The sequence below is a fragment of the Ranitomeya imitator genome, chromosome 6 (genome assembly GCF_032444005.1).
Source record: "Ranitomeya imitator isolate aRanImi1 chromosome 6, aRanImi1.pri, whole genome shotgun sequence".
In the NCBI taxonomy this organism is placed as follows: Eukaryota; Metazoa; Chordata; class Amphibia; order Anura; family Dendrobatidae; genus Ranitomeya; species Ranitomeya imitator.
The window spans coordinates 395112027-395130096 of NC_091287.1; positions in this window are offsets into that span (position 1 = coordinate 395112027).

Genomic DNA, 18070 nt, shown 5'->3' on the forward strand with positions numbered 1-18070 from the left:
TTTTGTTTTGTTTTAAACATGATTTTCATCAGTGTTTAGGATCCGATTTTCATCAGTATTTGGTCAATATTTCAGATTATTCCATTATTGCTTTGTCAGTGGTTTTCTTGTATCAGAAAAATATTCCAAAGCTTCTCCTATCCATTAAACCGTATAGCACAAGGGCTGCACATGGATGACAATATGTGATGCCAGTGATTTTTCACAGACTCATAGACTTGCATGGTGTTACCGAACCATGACTTGGATCAGATAAGGAGATGTCTGATTTATTTTTTTGCAGAAAAAAATGGTCTACAAAAAAAAAATAGATGTGTGAATAGCTCCATACATGGCTAGAATACATACTGAAAAATGGATGTCTGAATGACACGTTAAGGTGTTAAAAGATAGAACTAACGGTATGAAGGTAATTGTATTAAGTAAGCCTTGAATCTTAGCCAGCTATTAACATATAGCACGACACATCTTTGTATGTGAATAATGAAAAACAAAAAGCCCAGGTCACTTTAAAAATATAAAATGATATTAATATATAAAGAGGCTCCTAGGATCAAGTCTGATGGTTGTTTTTCAAATTATTCTTCTTTATCAGTCGTGGTGTCTGCTATGGCGGTTTTATTGATCAGCTCTCCTTGGGAGGTGGTTGCAGCTATATCCTGAACCACAACACTTAATAATGAGTAAATGTCTTATAGATGTCAGCTCTTATTCCTGTTGTGCAGGGCAAAGGTGCTCAACTTACTTGGTTTCTGTATTAATTTACTACATTTTCTATAGTAAGAGAGTATAAGACGAAATTAAAAGATAAGGCACTTAATGACTTAAAGGAACAACACGTACTCGTAAGCTTAAATGAGCTTATGGCTCAAAATTGAAATGAGGTAGCTTTAAATTGTCTTGAAATATTTTTAAATTGGATTTTGAAACCATCAGAGAAACAACCCTCTCTTGTGTTTCATCTGTGTCTCGATTCACTTAATAATACTGGCTATATGGTAAGACAACAGATAATTGACAAGCACTACATAATTTAGAGATCACAGAAAATATTAAATCTGCAACTTTCACATTAAAAAAGAAAAATGTCAAAAAGATCTTTTCTGCTAAAAGCTAATTGGCACAGCCATCTTTGTAGCTGCAGTAATAGACCTCCCAATTTACAATCATTAATGTGAACTGCCTGCATGAAACTCCATTTTAATCCACTGAAATCTATTTTCATTTTGACCAAAAATGTCCATCACAGTAATTGTCTGCAAAGTGAATCACTCCATAGGAAAAAAAATAATAATTGTGTCGCTGCTTATTTATAATCCTAAAACAGTTTCTATATTTTCTCAGTAGAAATAGACTGGTGTGCTGTTTTTATCCCACATGTCCACATTAAATAAAAAGAGGAAAAAAAAAACATTTTATTTTTCCTTCCCATTTGGAAGACTTCCCCAAGTTCACAGATGAAATAATAAGCTATAAAATGCGGTGTCTACACAGGAGATAAAGGCAAAAGCAGATCAATAGCTTTTGATCAAAAATAGCTCCTAAAGAGTATATTTACCATGCTGTGTCCCAAGTTATCAAATGACCTTGGTAAAGTGACAAGTAAACTTACATTTATGTTAATTCTATAAAGATATTGTAATTGCTGCTTTACGATGTCAAGTCATTATCGCCAAAAAGGGAAAAAATATTAATAATCTTTTCTTTCTATTTTTTCTAATTTTAAAAGTAGGAAGAGATTGGTACATAATGATAAATTATTCAAGTTTTCAATTTACTTGCTATTCCTATTTGGTTCTTTCTTTCTCCTATCATTCCTTTTTTTTTGTTTTGATCTTTGTTTTTCTCCTGCTCATTGCCAAGGGGACTTGCTACTGCAGCTGACTGGGGCCAAAATTCATAGAAAAAAATATACCATAGTTTTTATTAAGTACTAGATGGTGGCCTGATTCTAACGCATCGAGTATTCTAGAATATGTATGTACAGTATGTATGTATGTATATAGCAGCCACATAGTATATAGCACAGCCCACGTAACACAGACAGCCACATAGTATATAGCACAGCCTTTTAGTATATAGGAGCCACATAGTATATAGCAGCCACGAAGTATATAACACAGCCCTGTAGTATATAGCACAGCCACATAGTATATAGCACAGCCACGTAGTATATAGCACAGCCACGTAGTATATAGCACAGCCACGTAGTATATAACACAGCCATGTAGTATATAGCACAGCCGCTTAGTATATAGCACACCCACGTAGTATATAGCAACCACGTAGTATATAGCAGCCACATAGTATATAACACAGCCACGTAGTACATAACACAGCCCAAATAATATATAGCAGCCACGTAGTATATAACACAGCCATGTAGTAAATAGGAGCCACATAGTATATAGCACAGCCACTTAGTATATAACACAGCCCACGCAGTATATAGCACAGCCCACGCAGTATATAACACAGTCCACGTAACACAGACAGCCACGTAGTATATAGCACAGCCATGTAGTATATAGCACAGCCACATAGTATACAGCAGCCACTTAGTATATAGCAGCCACTTAGTATCTAACACTACCACATAGTATACAGCACAGCCGCACCGCATAGTAAATAACACAGCCCACGTAATATGTAGCACAGCCCATGTAATGCATAACACAGTCCACGTAGTATATCACACAGCCCACGTAGTATATAACACAGGCACGTAGTATATAACACAGCCCACGCAGTATATAACACAGCCCACGTAGTATTTAACACTGCCTACGTAGTATATAACACTGCCCACGTCGTATATAACACTGCCCACACAGTATATAACACTACCCGCGCAGTATATGGCACAACCCACACAGTATATAACACAGCCCACGTAGTATATAACACTGCCCACGTAATATATAACACAGCCCACACAGTATATAACACTGCCCACGTAGTATATAACACTACCCACACAGTATATAACACTACCCATGCAGTATATGGCACAGCCCACACAGTATATAGCACAGCCCACGTAGTATATAACACTGCCCACGCAGTATATAACACAGCCCACATAGTATATAACACTGCCCATGTAGTATATAACACTGCCCACGTAGTATATAGCATAGCCCACGCAGTATACAACACAGCCCACATAGTATATAACACAGCCCACGTAGTATATAACACTGCCCACGTAGTATATAACACAGCCCATGCAGTATATAACACAGCCCACATAGTATATAACACTGCCCATGTAGTATATAACACAGCCCACACAGTATATAACACTGTCAACGTAGTATATAACACAGCCCACGTAGTATATAACACTGCCCGCGTATTATATAGCACAGCCCATGTAGTATCTAACACTGCCCATGTAATATATAGCACAGCCCACGCAGTATATAATACTGCCCACATAGTATATAACACTGCTGACAAAATATATAACACTGCCCACGTAATATATAACACTGCCCACGTAATATATAACACTGCCCATGTAGTATATAACACTGCTTATGTAATATATAGCACAGCCCACGTAGTATATAACACTGCCCATGTAATATATAGCACAGCCCACGTAGTATATAACACTGCCCACGTAATATATAGCACAGCCCACGCAGTATATAACACTGCCCACATAGTATATAACACAGGCCACGTAGTATATCACACTGCCCACGTAGTATATAGCACAGCCCACATAGTATATAACACAGCCCAAGTACTATGTAGCAGTGTGGGCACCATATCCCCGTTAAAAAAAAAAAAAAAAATAGTTATATATTCACCCTCCGGCGGCTCCCGGATCCAGGCAAGGCATTCAGTGATGCTCCTTCCGACGTTCTGGTCCCAAGAATGCATTGCGGTCTCGTGAGATGATGATGTAGCGGTCTCGCAAGAGCGTACATCATCATCTCACGAGACCGCAATGCATGGCCCGGAGCCCCGGAGCGTCGCAAGGAGCAGGAAAGGCCCCGGAAGGTGAGTATATCATGATTTTTTATTTTTTTTAATTATTTTTAACATTAGATCTTTTTACTATTAATGCTGCATAGGCAGCATCAATAGTAAAAAGTTCGTCACACAGGGTTAATAGCAGCGTTAACAGACTGCGTTACACCGCGTTATGCCGCGGTGTAATGCAGTCAATTTAACGGACTGCTATAACGCTATGTGGGTGGCGGGCGCTGACTGGGGGGGGGGGAGTATGGAGAGGGCACTGACTGCAGGGGAATAGGGAGCAGCCATTTCGCGGCCAGACTGTGCCCATCGCACAGGCCGCAACCAATCAGCGACTTGAGATTTCCATGACAGACAGATAGACAGAAAGACGGAAGAGACCCTTAGACAATTATATAGTAGATGCATTAAAAGAGATCCTCATATAAGGAAAAACAAGAAACTAATTGTTTAAAAACAACCAGAGAAATATACCCGGATGGGTAGCTAAACAGGTCTGTCCCTATCAAGATCCTTACCTATACGCATAGGCTGGCACCCTGGTAAGGTGCAAATGATGCCCCCCAAATGATAATTAGCCATTCTTATATACCACTTATCTTTCATGACCTGAAAGCTGACTGAGATCAAACATGCAAAGTGTTTACAAGCTTTTTCCTACTGATCTTGTAAGCACTGCCTGGAGGCTGGCAGGTAATGCTGGAGATCGCAGCTCCTGGTCCAAGCTATCTTCAACTCCACTGCACTTCTAGTGCTGCATAGTTAAGGTTGTCTAAGGGTATACGCACATTGCGTCTTTTAGAAACCAGCAATTTTTGCTACAGAAAGACACTTTAGGAAAACACTGGCGTCTTTTTGGTCACTTTTGTGACTGCTTAGCTGTTGGTTTTTTTATTTTTTACTTCTATATATAGACTAGTGAGCTGTCTCCAAGTGTAAGCTGCTTGAAAAATTAATTAGTCACTATTTTAACCGCTTCACATCTTTGATGTTATGCCGCTACCTCATTCTTACCTGTCTGGCCGGCGCACTCCCGATGCTCCTTCCTGCTCTTCTTCTTTTGGCTTCTCCGGCGCTCGTCCATTCGGCGCTCCGCACATGCGCAGATGCGCTTATTTCGCCGCTGAGGCTTCTGGGAGGTCGTGACCCAGAGGCTCCGCCTCCAATATGGCGGCGCCCGTCGGGTACTTCTTCCCAGCGTCTGCCCTGCTTAGACGCCTTTGCGTCTATTGCATTCACTGGCTTCTAGCCAGTGTCTCCTTAGGTTCCTTGGCTCCGGTATGACTCAGATTTGTCTCTGTTTGCCGTACCTTTCAGTCCTGTGTTCCTGCCGTACCTACCAGTCCTGTGTTCCTGCCGTACCTACCAGTCCTGTGTTCCTGCCGTACCTACAAGTCCAGTGTTCCTGCCAGTCCTGTGTTCCTGCCATACCCACCACTCCTGTGTTCCTGCCATATCCATCAGTCCTGCGTTCCTGCCATACCCACCAGTCTGGTGTCCCAGTCGTTCCTTGTTGAACGTGTCTTACCATCAAACCGGTCAGTACTTTGTCCTTGCAGCCTCGGTCCATCCCGTGTCTCCACCGCTCTAGTCTCCTCTGTGGTTCTGTTCTCCCTTTGCTCAGCCCTCAGTCGTCCCTTTGGCTCTGGCAGTTGCGGCGTCACCCTCCTTGGGCCTGTCCCTAACACTCCCTGTACAGGGGGTGGTACCATTTGGTCCGCTCGCCCTCGGGAGCTCCGAAGCCATGACCCAGAGGGTCCACTTCCCAAGTTCTCACATTTGAAAACCTGAAGTGTTTAAAAGAATTTGAAGAAACTAAATATACGCATTGCAAGCTGTTATGACATTGCAGTGCATATGTTCATTCCTTTTTACATTTAATGAGCGCATTTTCATGCAAGTTACTCAGCAAAACTGGCTCAAAAAGTATTAATTGGGACAAACACATAAAGGTGGGTACAGTTACAGTCCACAACATGGAGATACTACTGAAATGAAATGTCACTCAGGCAGGAGCGGCATCCCCCTTCCTGAGCAAGCAGGAATTTGGGAGGTTTGGGAGCGATGTGCTCTTGAACAAATGATGGGACAAACTATAAATTTCAATTATACTTTCAATATGCAGCGTAAATGAATAGTACGGGTGAATATTAGAAACATTGTTATATAATCTTATCTGAGGAATGTGCTTCCTTCTCCACTTATGAGACACGTCATCACCTCCCTCTGTCTCCTCAAATCATACCCTACTCTTCAAAAACAGCTCAAATTTGATTTGGTCAACACAAGACAGGCTGTCAGCATAGTGAGGTATCAGGTTATACAGTAATTTATATTATATAGAAAAAAAATGAAAGCTCAGTCTAAGGAGCGCAGAAAGAAGACTCACACCAGGCTAGGGTTAAGCCACTGGTGTCAGAGTCTTCTTTCTGCGCTCCTTAGACTGAGCTTTCATTTTTTTTTCTGTGTCTGTATCCTCCATTGGAGGTGTTCGGCTGGAGCTGCGGGGGGACTTTGCACTTTCCCCCTTCCTTTGGGGCTACCTTCTTTGCGCTCTGGAGCAAACCGCCCACGCCCACTATTGATTTTATTTATATTATATGGCAGACCTAGGCAAAATGAAACCCATGGGCCATATCCAGACACCTTTGGTTGTTCCTGTCCTGTAGGGTTGATCATACTGCATGTTGAGCTGTAGGAAAATTATATTATGTGCAGCACTGCTGTCGGTGGCTTTGAGGACCATTATGCAATGCAAGGTGCTCTGCAGTCAATCATTCTATTTGGGAGTAAGACTGTAGGGAAATCCTACAGTGTGTGTGGGGTTTTGAGGCCATCATAGTGTGTAGGAGTCTCTTGGGGCCATCATACTGTGTGGGGTGCCATGGGGATAATCATAAAGTGTGTGTAGAGCTGTCGGATCATCATACTGTATGTGGCAGGGCTTCGTGGTCCATTTGCATGGGGGTCTCAAACTATGGGAGTGGGGTTGTGGGGTCCATCATACTTTGTGTGGGGTGGCTGCAGGAAACCCTCATACTCTGTGTTGGGGACCTGTTGGGTCCATCATACTGTGTGTTTTGGGATCATACCTAATGTAAGGGCAACACACTGTTTGGGAAGCTCTGGGGGCAAAAATAGTCTGTGAATGAGGCTGTAGGGCCATCATACTATGTGTGCGGGAGATATGAGGGAATCATGTTGTGCACAAGCACATCATACTGGGAGGGGGTACCTTGCAATCAAGTTAAAAAGGATGAATAACAAGAGCTGTTTGATTTGCTGCCTTTTATAAACTTTACAAAAAGCAGTAAATTCAATGGTTTTAATTAGATGCTACAGGTAAGAATACATGTTATAATAAGCCCCATTGTAACATGTATTAGCATTAACAACTAGTCAATATACATTATTTTGTGCAATATTAAGTTACAATATTAATGCAAAATTGTAAAAAGCATAATTAATTTTAGCCTGGTTCTTTAGCCCTCCACAAAATACATGGTCTCTCATATAGCACCTTGGGAAAATTAATTGCCCATTCCTGTTATATGATATGGGGATAATGGAACAGGAGAGGTGCTGAATGAGTAAACAAGCAAACAAAGAAACAGAAAAACAATGCTGAGCTTTCTTACAAGTCTTTTACCTCGGAGCTTGATTCATATCCACAAAGCTCCATACTGTTGTACAGTACCATGTATGATACTGCTGCTTCTGTCAATGTAGTAAAAAGGGAATAAAGTGCAAGAATTCCCCTCTGTTTGCTGTGCTCTGTATGGGAGACAGCTCCTTCAAGTAGCTCAAGGTAAATTTCTGATTAAGAGATAAAACCAGACAGTGAAAATACTGGATATGATAGCCAGAAACAGTGTTATTGAAAATGGTTCTTTATTTTAACCCCTTAATGACCGCCAATACGTTTTTTAACTGACCTGACATATAAGAGAATAGCGTCCCCATACAGGTGACAATCCCGCAGCTGTCGGCTGTACAATATAGCTGACAACTTGCTGTATCAGCCACGATCAGTGTTTGCACCGTCCAAATCTGTTTAACCCCTTAGATGCTGCTGTCAATAGTGACTATATCATGTAATTGGTTAACAGAGTGTGGCTTCTCCCTCTTTATCCCAATTGGTGCCCTCAGATCATGATTTTGTGGTCCTGATGTTTGCCATGGCAATTCATGACCAAATAGCGGACTTACAATATGCCAAATGTTGTAACCTGTTCAGAAGTTAGCAACATTTAGGTGGTAAAAATACACTTTTTCATTTTTGTCATGCCACTTTGCATTAATTCCTGAAAATCACCTGAATGGTTAATAAACTACCTGACTGCAGTTTTCAATATGTCAGGGGGTGCTGATTTTAAAATGGTATAACTTTTGGGTGTTTCCCAATATGTGGGACCCCTAAGGACACTTCCAACATGGATAGGTCTCTAAAAAAATACATTTTGTAAATTGCCTAGAAAAAATAAAAATTACTGCTACATTTTTAAACCTCCTAAAATGCTAACAAAATAAAAGAACACTTTACAAATGGTGCTGATGTAAGGAAATGTTATTTATTAATGTTTGCTGTAGTATGACTATCTAGCTTAAAGGGACACTGTCACCTGAATTTGGAGGGAACAATCTTCAGCCATGGAGGCGGGGTTTTTGGGTGTTTGATTCACCCTTTCCTTACCCGCTGGCTGCATGCTGGCTGCAATATTGGATTGAAGTTCATTCTCTGTCCTTCATAGTACACGCCTGCGCAAAGCAAGATTGCCTTGTGCAGGCATGTACTATGGAGGACAGAGAATGAACTTCAATCCAATATTGCAGCCAGCATGCAGCCAGCGGGTAAGGAAAGGGTGAATCAAAAACCCCAAAACCCCGCCTCCATGGCTGAAGATTGTTCCCTCCAAATTCAGGTGACAGTGTCCCTTTAAAGGGATAATCATTCAAAACTTGAAAAGTGCTAATTTTTTAACATTTTTCTCAAATTTGGATATGTTTTATAAATAAGCACAAAACATATCGACCTAATCTTACTATTATCATAAAGTATAATGTGTCACGAAAAAAACAATCTCAAAATCACTGGAATTTGTTGAAGCTTTCCAGAGTTATTACCAAATTAAGTGACACTGGTCAGATTTTAAAAATTTGGCTCCATCACTAAGGGTTAAGATTTGCTTCACTCATAGTTTTTTGCAGTGTTTTTAAGGCTTGTACAAAAAAGAACATAAATGTCATATTTTTAAAGCATTATTCTTAGGTCTTTATATTGACACTTTGCAACATTTAAAGAAACACTAGGGAACTAAAAAAGTACCAATTGATTTAAAAACACACTGTTTGTACTACATTTAATATTTCCTATTTACAGTTAGGTCCAGAAATATTTGGACAGTGACACATGTTGTTTGCATTTTACAAAAACATATTCAAGTTATAGTTATATAATCAATAGAGGCTTAAAGTGTTGACTCTCAACTTTAATTTGAGGGTATTCAATCCTAATTGCAGTCAGGGTTTAGGGTTGCTATCAGTGTGTCAAGAATGAGAGAAGAGGGTTGCTTTGACAATCCATCACAGTGGGCAGCACTTCACAAGGATATCGGAAAGAGATATAAAAAGGGAGACAAGGGGCGCAGAGTCTAAGTGTAGATGTACATTCACAGCAAGAAATATATATTGTTGCACTCACCCTTTGGATGTCTTGTATGTATATTCAATTGATCCGTATGATGGATCCACGCCTTATAATATTCCGGTATGCAGCACTATTGCAGGAACTATGCCAGCCTTGATCCAAGGATTGCATGTGAATACAATGGTTAGAGAAAAAAAAAATTCCTTTCTAGGCGCTTCCGGAAGACAAGGATAATTTGAAGGTTGAGATAATTTGCTCAGTGCCAAATTTATTAGGACACTTTAATAAGAACAAAACAACGCGTTTCAGCCCACAACGGCCTTCATCAGGTATTATATGTGCTTTTTTTTTTTTTGTCTCTAACCAGTGGGCAGCACTTTGAACACTTTTTATAAGTGGTCATAAACTTGTAAATAACTCATGAAAGAATAAAGATATGTTAAAACCAAGTACACCATGGTTTTTCTTGTGAAATTCTCAATAAGTTTGATGTGTCACATGACCCTCTTCCCATCGGAAAAAATAAAGTTGGATTCAAAATGGCCGCCATCAAAATGGCCGCCATGGTCACCATCCATCTTGAAAAGTTCCCCTCTCCCATATACTAAGGTGCCACAAACAGGAAGTTGATATCACCAACCATTCCCATTTTATTTAGGTGCATCCATATAAATGGCCCACCCTGTACAGTGGAATGCATCGGGGAGTGGAGGATGGGGTTAAACCAAAGTAGAAGAAGAAAGGGAACTATCACACACTCCAAACCTAGCAACAGTCACAGATAAATTCACCAAATGCCTTCTCCAATGATAATCAACAACAACCTCAAGCCATGTATCAAAAGCCCGCTCTGACAATGAGTGCTATCCAGGACCCAGATTAAATAGGAGATTTGAGTGGCTAACAGTGAACAGCTGAGCATTATTGCAGGAAAGCTTCCAGGAGCTCTCAACTGAGCTGATTAATTCCCGCACTGCTAAAAGAAGTTACACCATTTAATATGAAGGTGAAGTGCTTCTAATCAGTGGAGGAGTAGGAAAAATTCAGACACTGCTGTCTTCTGGCTCCTATCTGTCACGGTAAACCCGTGACAGTACCCTCTCTTCTATAAGAGACGTCCATAACCTTAGATCTGGGTTTATCACGGTTTGCCACGTGAAAAGATTGGATCAGTCTGGCCTCATGGACGTCAGCTGCTGGTACCCGCATTCTATCTTCAGGACTGTATCCCTTCAGTATACTAGATACTAAAGCGACCGATGAACTAAGCAAAAATCAACGATTTTGGCTCTTTGAAATTCCAAATGTCCATCCAAAATGACTAGAGGTGGAGGTAGCTGTCATGGTACAAAAGACTCAAGGTATTTTTTAAGTAGAGATCATTAAAACACAATCTTATAAAGACCGCGGAACCTGGTACCCAGCTTCTAAGAGGGAACATTCAATTTAATGTTTCCTGAGGACAACTACCCCTTGCCACACAGACATAGTAGAAGTAGGTATTCTAGAAGAACGATTCCTATTAAATGAGCTGAACTGAAGATGGAACCCGTATGCTCGGAAAAACGGGGACTTACCAGTAGACACATGACAACGATTACCACATATTCAGCTAGAGGTAAGTAGGTAACCCAATCCTCCTGATTCTCAGACACAAAACACCTAAGATAAGTCTCAAGATTCTGGTTAAGTCGCTCAGTTTGCCCATTAGACTGTGGGTTAAATGCTGAAGAGAACAACAGATGAATCCCAAAATGTGTGGTGGCTTTATTACTAAGATGTCCAACCAAGACCGAATCATGATGTTCACTAAGAACTCTCAGACGGATATTCACAGGTACAAACAGTTTCCCAAATGGACAGGCAGTAGGGACATCCCCTGAGCCTCATCAACCTCTTTCTCAATATCAGACCATATAGACGCAATAACCACCCCTTGTTGTAGTATAGGAACCGGTTCACAATTATCTTCAACCCCAGGAAAACGACAATATAAGGCATCCGCCTTAATGTTCTTGTTCCCTGGCCTATATGTACCAAAAAAGGTAAACCTGATGAAGAACAATGCCCATATTGTCTGAGGAGGAGTTAGATGTTTCGCAGATTCTAGATATACAACATTCTTATGATCCGTGATTATCATAACCAGATGAATTGCCCCTCCAAAAAATTATGTCACTCTTCAGAGGCCCACTTGATAGCCAAGAGATCCCTGTTACCAATGTAATAATTTCTCTCCGCAGATGAGTTTTTTAGAAAAGTATGCACATGGACACCATTTACCAGGAGAAGCACCCTGCAACAATACAGCCCACACCCCCACTTAAGACATCTCAACTTCTACAATAAAAGGTTGAGTGATGTCAGGCTGTATGAGAATTGGCGCAGATGCAAAATACTCCTTCAAGGTATCGAATGCCTCCCAGGCCATACTGGACCACTTGCAAAAGTGTGTCCCTTTCCTGGTCATATCCATCATAGGTTTGACCACTACCAAAAAGATTTGATGAACTTAAGGTAGTAGTTGGCAAAACCTTTGCAACGCCTTCAAATTCTCCGGACGTTCCCAATCCAATACCGCCCTGACTTTAGCTGGAGCCAGCATAAGTACATGTGGGGGTTGCTAGGGAATCCCCACATGCAATCAAGCTGGCTAACAGATGTAAATCATTCAGCTGCTGCATGGAAAACTATCTCTCCGAGCACTTACAAATACTCGGAGGACCCCCGAGCGTGCTCGGGAAATCTCGAGTAACGAGTATATTCGCTCATCACTAGTCTATTCGTATCCCTCAACTAAAACATATCCTATAAAAGGGATCTCCTCAATGGAAAATATATATTTTTCTTTTTATTACAGTAGGTGAGGGATTAGGCATTAGGTGAGTATAACTGTGTTTGTTATTTTTAAATAAAAATGGAAAAGTGTGTTTTGTTTTATTTCTAATAAAATACTTTTTTTCTGGCTATGTCTTTACCATATAACTATAGGATTAGTAATGGATAGGTGTCTTATTGACGCCTCAACAATACTAAGCCGTGGCCTTGATGTCACCTGACAATACAAAGGTGTCATCAACCCCACAAATATGAACCTCACTTGCCACCGCTAACATCTAATAGATGTGCCTTTTCTGGGTGGCTGCAGGCTGCTATTTTTAGAATGGGGGGGTCAATATTAATGGCCTCTTAAGAAAAAAACACGCCTCTATTCTTGATAACCCATCATGCTGAGGGTTGCAGCCCCCAGCTGTGAGATTTCCCTGGCTGGTTGTAGAAAATACAGGTGAAGTGACGCCGGTTTATTTATTTATAGCGCAGGTGGTGGGTGATCATGCTCCCACTGTCACTATTACTAGTGAGAGCAGGTGTAGGCTGATAGGAGTAAGAGTCCCATCAGCCGCTGCCAGCTGTTTTGGTTCTCACTTGAATACAACTGTCATAATTCTCCCCTGCTCGCGCTGATCACCGGAAGAGCATGGGAAAATGATGAGAGCAGTATTCAGTACTCAGCACCGGGAAACAGCGCTTAGTGTACCGCTTCTTCCATGGTGCCTGTCCGTGTGGTTCTCATGAGGCACACAGTTGCCACACTGACATCTCCGGTACAGTTTTTTTCTAGTACTGAAAATATCAGGACGTATGAAACCGGCCTTAGGCTGTAAGCATACAGAGTCTTTTTCCTGAGTTTTTAAAATAGAAACTGAGCAGAAAATCACATTTTTGGGGGAGTTTTGGAGCAACAATTGAATATTTTCAGTTTCTACTCTAAAACTCAGCAAAAAGACTCTGTGTACACATAGCCCAACATTTTTCTGCTCATGAACAGATTTATAAACTTTGCTTTTCCGGAAGTTGTTTGAAAAATGCCTGATTGAAAAAAGACTGTTCAGGTAATTTATTTCTTCAGGGCAAATGCAGGAAATCTATATAATATATCTAATGAAAATGCTACAAATGATGCTACGGGAAAAAAACGCTTTCAAAACTCTTCAAAACTATTTCGTAAATCACAATCAGGACAAGAAAAACTCTCCTTAATAAAAGAGAGTTTCTAATGAGGTTTTTGCTTAAAAAAATCACGAGTGTTTCAAAATTTAATAGGATGACCTTTCCCTTCAATGGGAAAATAATAGTTAACCTTGCTGTTGTCTTCGGTCTTCTGTCTGGGGAGACTGATTTTGAACTTTGGTATTTTTTGGGGTGTTCAAGATGCGGTTCTGAAACTTGTGGTTGATTGACTTAAATGAGGATGGGTCGGTCAGCCACGGGTTTCAGAGCCGCATCTTGAATATTTTAAAGAATATTGAAGTTCAAGGTCGGTCGTTTTTGACCGAAGACAACAGCAAGAACATTTACAACTTTACTACAATCATGCATTATACGTGCTCTCTCTCATGCACCCTGCTATTGATCTTGTAAAAGTATCTCCTCTATAACCATCACTCTAACATGTAACGCAAATGAAAAAAAAATCAACACTTTATTCAAAAAGCATCAACACAGGAAAATCACAAGGATAACCCAGCAGCTGCGTATGTTAGTCAATAAAAAGTAAAAGCCAAAGGCTCCGATCAACAGTTCTCAAAGCATCCGCTTCAGTTCTTTGAGCATTGTGTGTCCCTGCTCTATATGCCTTCTTCACATTTACGTATGCCTAAAGGAACAAGAACCGTTCATGACAGCTAGAAAGAGAGACAGATATGCAGTGCATGAAAGAAAATGTAAAACACAATACTCCAGCTATTCAAGGTGTATTTATCTCATCTGGAAATATCTTTTGAATTATTGATGTCTGTTGATCATGTTGTAAAATCTTATGCATTCACACAAAGACGGACCTCCTCATCTGCAATGTAGATTTAGTGGATGGAACTAAATATTTCTGTAACAACTCTGCTGGCATCACGGCATAGCCTCTCATTTCTCACACAATCTTACCCACTGCTCCAGGCCATGATGTGGTTTCTGTTTCATGCCAGCTGCATGTTCTGTCTCTCTGCTCTCTGCATGCTTCCTGGCTGTGTGTGCATAGGGGGCCGGTGCCTGAACTCTCTGGTTCTTATAGGAATCAGGTGCATCTGTCTAATCTGTTCCTGACCAATTACCAAGAGGCCTCCTGTATATAGTGCAGCTCCACCCTGTGTTCTGGGCCTGTGCAATGTGTTAGCTCAGTTACTGTTTAGCTTCTGAGTTTGCCAAGCCTTGCTCTGAGTTACTCCCTCGCTGGAGGCTTTTCTCTGTGCTATAGCCTTGATCCCTGTGTCTTTGTCCTTGTGTCTTGTTCCATTGCCTAGTCTGAACTTAGTCTTATCTCGGTCTCCTTGTCTGTGACTTCCTTCCCTGCTGTGTCTTTCCTCGTGTTCTCAGTCTGCTTACACTCCGCACTCTTGCGGCTCTGCCTGCTCTCTACCTTTGTGGCTTGATCTCTACTCCACACTCCTGCGGTTCTGCTCTGCTCCACTCCCCTTGCTGCACTAATCTCTTGCTGGCACATAAGCTAGGAGAACAACTCATATATATAAATCTAAAATATAACTTTTATTAGACCATGTTAAAATATCTAATGGATAATGACGTCGCTTGTGAACAGTGCCAAAAAAAGTGCTCATATAACCAGTGCTCTATTAAAAAAATGGTTTGGTCTCACCAAATAGTCCTTATTCCGGGAGTATCCACTGCAATACCTCGGGGGGAAAGGGAGAAAAATGTCTCTATACTACCCCAGTCGTGCCCCTGCGTGGCTCCCGCCCTGACAAGGGCAGTTCCCAAGTCAGTCTAATGTATTGTACCCACCACGATAAGGTAACCTTCCCTAGGTTAGATTTTTCTCCCCCTCCCCCCGAGGTATTGCAGTGGATACTCCCGGAATAAGGACTATTTGGTGAGACCAAACCATTTTTTTAATAGAGCACTGGTTATATGAGCACTTTTTTTGGCACTGTTCACAAGCGACGTCATTATCCATTAGATATTTTAACATGGTCTAATAAAAGTTATATTTTAGATTTATATATATGAGTTGTTCTCCTAGCTTATGTGCCTATTGTTGTTTGAGGACCTCTAGGGGTATTATATTTGTATACACCCTATACGTGGCTTATACTAATCTCTTGCTGCAGCTCCTCTCCGCAATCCTTGCGGTTCCACTCTGCTTAGCTACTGCAGTATCTCTTGCTGCAGCTCCTCTCCACATTCCTTGTGGCTCCGCTCTGCTTAGCTTTTATTGCTGTGCTATCTCTTGCTGCTCTACCGCTCCTATTCGCAGCCTTGCAGTTCTCTTCCAGTCTGAACAGGTCCAAAACTGTTCCCTCTTACTTCTTTCATACTACATTTCCATATCTGCACCTCCTGTGTGAATAGGTCCCTACCTGTTCCTCCATATTACATTTCTGTACCAGCACCTCCAGTGTGAACAAGTCCCTACCTGTTCCTCCTAACTACATTTCCGTATCTGCACCTCCTGTGTGAACAGGTCCCTACCTGTTCCTCCATATTACATTTCCGTACCAGCACCTCCAGTGTGAACAGGTCCCTACCTGTTCATTCATACACCACATCAATTAGTCCTGTGTTCTCTGCTGTGCCTTCCTATCCAGTGTTCCTGCCAGTCCAGCCGTTCCTGCCGTGCCTTCCAGTCCTGTGTTCCTGCCGTCCTAGCCAGTCCTGTTTCCTGCCGTCCCTGCCAGTCCTGTGTCTCTGCCAGCCCTGTGTTCTCTGCCGTGTCTCTGCCAGCTTTGTGTTCTCTGCCGTGTCTCTGCCAGCCCTGTGTTCTCTGCCGTGTCTCTGCCAGCCCTGTGTTATCTGCCGTGTCTCTGCCAGCCCTGTGTCTCAGCCGTGCCAGCCTACTCGTCTGAGTTTCAGCCGTGCTCTTCTGCTAGTCCTGCAGCCACAGCCAGACACCACCCTGGATTAGCACCTGGCAGCTGCCTGCTACACAAGCCTGACCTCACCATCAGAGGCTCCAGTGAAAACCCAGGCAGCTGTCATAGTCACGCCCCTTCCAGGGTAGTCTGGTTTGTGGCACAGTGGGGCCACATACCCCCCGAGCTCACGCCCACCAGTCAGGGCGTGAGCGTGACAATTTCAAAGGTATTGGAGATTCCTAATTAAACTAACAAACATTTCAAGGAACTGAAGGCAGACTTTTAGCCACATATGACCAATACGGTTACATGGTTAATAAATTAAGCTCATTAAGCATACCATTTACATCAATATCTCTTAGATGTTTTTATCAATGTTTTTACCATTATACAGTACGTAAGATATCTAAAGAGTTGCCATGTGAAATTCATGCAGCCCCATTTTGCAGATATAGTGGGGAAAATAAGTATTTGATACATTGACGATTTTGCAAGTTTTCCCACCTACAAAAAATGGAGAGGTGTGTAATTTTTATCTTAGGTACACTTCAACTGTGAAAGACAGAATCTAAAAATAAAAAACAGAAAATCGCATTGCATGATTTTTAAATAATGAAATAGCAATTTATTGCATGAAATGAGAAATTTAATCACCTACCAACCAGCAAGAATCTCACAGACCAGTTAGTCTTTCTTTAAGAAGCCATCCTACTCTGCACTCATTACCTGTATTAATTGCACCTGTTTGAACTCATTGCCTTTATAAAAGACACCTGTCCACACACTAAATCAATCCCACTTTAACCGGATCACCATGTGCTAGACCAAAGAGCTGTCTAAGAACGCCAGAGATAAAATTGCAGAACTGCACAAAACTGGGATGGACTACAGGACAACAGGCAAGCAGGTTGGTGAGAAGCAACCACTGTTTGCACAATTATTAGAAAATGGAAGAAACACAAGAATACTGTAAAACTTCTTCAGTCTTGGGTTCCATGCAAGATCTCGCCTCGTGGGGTAAGGATGATTCTGAGAAAGGTCAGAAATCAGCAAAGAAGTATATGGGGGGACCTGGTCAATAACTTCAAGAGAGCTGGGATCACAGTCTCAAACATTACCGTTAGTAACACACTACGCTGTCATGGATTAAAATCCTGCAGGGTACGCAAGGTACCACTGCTCACATCAGCAAATGTCCAGGCCCATATGAAGTTTGCCAATGATCATCTGAATTATCCAGAGGAGGCATGAGAGAAGGTCATGCGGTTTGATGATACCAAATAGGACTTTTTGGTATCAACTCCACTCGCTGTGATTGGAGGAAGAAGTAGAATGAATATAACCCCAAGAACATCATACCAATCATGAAGTATGGCAGGGAAACATCCTACTTTGGGGGTGCTTTTCCGCAAAGGAGACAGGATGACTGCATCTTATTGAAGGAAGACTGGATGGGGTCATGTATCGTGAGATTTTGGCCAACAACCTCATTCTCTCAGTAAGAGATTTGAAGATTGGTCATGGCTGGATCTTCCAGAATGACAATGACGCAAAACACACAACT